Genomic DNA, 3,683 nt, shown 5'->3' with positions numbered 1-3,683 from the left:
ATTTACTGTGGAACAAACAGATTAATGAGACCAAAGACTGCCTGTTAGATTTACCCAAAACAAAATATATATATCATGTTTAACCACTATAGAGACATCAAAGCCAGCAGTAAATTCCAGAAGATTTGGCCACGGTGAGGCACTCTCGGCGGGTTTATGAGCGCTGAACGGCCGCTGACGTCCTGGAGCTCTCATCTCCCAAAACATCGAAGCAAATTTTCAAAACAGGCGTTATCTTTATTAACAAACTGCATATTTGAAGTCCAAACAAGTACATTCTCGCCTAAAATGCTCTTAAAACGACATTCTGTGACATAAAACAGTATTATTTTTAAAATTATAGTGGATTTGGGCATCGCTGTGAGAAATATGTGAGCAACTTCGGCAAGCGGAGTGATACAAACAGTGAAACGGCACATCGTGTAATTAATTAGATTAAAAATTTAGTCGACTGGCAGCCCTAATATAGGAAAAATTGTTATTTATTTATTTATATTATTTATTTTTAAATAAGCCTTAAAAAATACTCTAATGCCTCATTGTCTAAGTTTTTTTTTTTAGTTTTACATCTGCCCTTTGGAAAATTCAGCATGTATATATATTGTTGAATAAACAATATAGCAAAATCTCTGCTGGTAAACAGAATTCTGTTCTTGCACATTACATATTGTACTATCCAGGCCTACTCCACTTAATTTTTTCCCCATCCCTCTTTTCCTTTTTCCTACCCTCTTTCAAAGGTAACACTAAAGCCATTCTTTCAGAAAGAAAAAAATAAAGGTCTATGGACCCAACAATCCTCTACAGTAAAACAAAGTATGCTGTCTACATTTCCTATTCAGCATTGGCTAATTCCTCAACCTAACAGGGTATACTTTGGTTTTTCTGCCTAACCAATGGATTAGTCAGTCTATGTGCACCTCCTTATTCAAGATTAGCTTTATGTCATCCTTAAACCAATGAAGCAGAATTCATTTGAGCCTTCACAGCTTACCTGTTCCTCATACAACAGTATCAAGAGTTGTAAACAGCTTTCACTCTGATCCAGGACCAGCCTCCTTCTCCTACGTTGAAACCTTAATCGTTTTAAGCGTATTAGCAAAGTGGAGCAACTTAACCCCGCTGAGCACCAGGGTGGTCTGGCTGAGGTCAGGGTCAAACAACAAGGCTTTGGGATGTAATCAGGGCTGATCTAGGATAGAAGGTTGATCCACTTGTTTATTGTCTTTAGCACCTACTTCCCATGGTGATCTGCAGACACAGTGACATGTGTATTTTACGTAGTTGAAAAAGGTGAAAAGGTTATACCTAGCCTGTGTTGTATGTCTCTAAAGTTGTTCATATGTGAAAAGGTTTGTGTTTTAGGTTTGTGAATCCATGCTGATATTGTAGGTTTTTCCAAATATACAAAAATGTATGTGGACTACAACCACAAGTTTATGTAAATTATCAAATTTATTATATTTTTAAACAATTAGACATTAAGGTTCGCAGGATATTGATAGGTTAATTTATTATTTAATAGTATTTGATAAATATTTTATTAACATTTTCAGTGGAAATTTGCCATTTAATCATTATTTAAATTTTTTTTTTTTTATTGAAATGTATTTAGTTAGTTATGGCATGGGGCAGCTAGGGCCTTAAAATCTATGTGAAGCGGTAGTCATGATAGTGGGTAAACTTTACTATATAGTGGTGAATGGAAACTGCAACAAATATATATTTTTGCAAAAGAAAAAAAACCCCACAATGGCGTTTCACTTTTCAAAAATAAATAAATAAATAATTGAGAGATTGATTACATTGGTCAAAAGAAAGATGACAAATTTTCCATCTCACTCTCAGCCTTTGTATTACAAACATTCACCCGTTAACTAGTTTGCTATAATTTAATGCCAAGGTAAGAAAACACAAAGTATAGTGTTAATAATATAATAATAATATATAAACGTACATTTCTGAAAGTTATGCATACAGTAAATAATTTTACATTTTAGATGTCCATGTTTCAGTATAACATTGCATCATTTATACATTATGTATGCATGCATCCCATGAATACTAATGAGATCAGGCTAGAATAACAGAATATACATATAATGTGTGTGTGACTTGAGAAATTGACAAGAAACAATTAATAAATACTATTGTAAACATTAGTCTTTTCCAATTAAGAAATAGTGACCTCGACCAGTTACAGGTTAATTTAAACTTTTAGATGGATCCAAACAACAGGCAGATATGGTTGTCTTAATTACAGACACATGTGTTTATATTTCAAGGGAGGCTCATCTGTAACTGAATTACTTAGTTTATCCTCCTCTACTTTCAAGGCACATTTCCAAATCTGATCTGATTACCGATCTTACTAATCATAAACCTTAATAAAACAACGCATGTGAATATAAATCTAGCAATATTGCACAGTAGTAGTATCCCAGACAGCAGCTGACTCAGCGCCGGATCCGTTTTCAAACCGGTAAATCCGCGTTACAGTCACATCCGTTTCAGTGCTGTAACACGGATTCAGCCCGGGCGCGGTTTCAGTGAGCGGGAACTACAGTCGCAGAGCGGATCCGGGCCTTGTCCGTGGAAACGAGCGCGCGTTTTGTTCTGGAGTTCAAATCAAAACAGAAGACGTCAAGACGATCTAGGCGGATACAGACTGCTCGCTGTTATCCTCAAAAACCTCACCAAGGTATGTCACACCGTGTGATCAAACTGTTCTACTAATACATTAATTTCTTATTATGTTGTGTACTCGATAACTTAAAGGTTTGGTGTTTTTATTGCTCCTTAGATCTGTGTTGGACTGTAATGTTGGCGAACACTTAGGCCTGTGTTATCAGAGGACTTGCTAACATGAAGAAAACGGTCCAGAGGTCTGTAATTATACGTAATTAACGGATTTTAACTTAATTACTTAATTTAAACTTTAGTAATTTTAACTGCTTCTATTAATTTTAATTGTTTAAGATTGCTGCGTGATAATTAACGTTAGTGTGATGAGCTAGAAGTGCTAACCCTTAAGGCTGCATGCATTTATTTGATCAAAAATAAAGTTAAAAAAGTAATATTGTGAAATATTATTACAATGTGAAATAACTATTTTCTATTTGAATATATTTTAAAATGTAGTTTATTCCTGTGAATTTTCAGCATCATTACTGCAGTCTTCAGTGCATGATCCTTCAGAAATCATTCTAACATGCTGATTTAGTGCTGCATTTTTATTGGTAACGTTACTCAGTTATCAATAATGGTTCTTAGTATTATCGTAAAAAAACAGTTTTTGCCTCTTAATATTTCCTGGAAACATTTTTATGATTCTTTGATTAATAGAAAGTTCAAAAGAACATAATTTATTTGAAATATATATTTTTTGAAACATTATAAATGTTTTTACTTTTATCAATTTAATGCCTATATGCTGAATAAAAACAGTAATTTCTATTAAATAACACACACACACACTCACACATCAAAGATTAGAATGGTTGTATATCATGGTTTCTGAATATATTAAAGAGCATAACTGTTTTTCAATGTTGATAATAATCAGAAATGTTTCTTGAGCAGCAAATCAATCAGCTTATTGGAATGATTTCTGAAGGATCATGTGACACTGACGACTGGAGTAATGATGCTGAAAATTCTGCTTTGATTACAAGAATAAATTA

Source organism: Sinocyclocheilus rhinocerous, unplaced genomic scaffold (assembly GCF_001515625.1).
Source record: "Sinocyclocheilus rhinocerous isolate Xijiao unplaced genomic scaffold, SAMN03320098_v1.1 scaffold681, whole genome shotgun sequence".
In the NCBI taxonomy this organism is placed as follows: Eukaryota; Metazoa; Chordata; class Actinopteri; order Cypriniformes; family Cyprinidae; genus Sinocyclocheilus; species Sinocyclocheilus rhinocerous.
Note: the sequence above shows the minus strand (reverse complement) of the source record.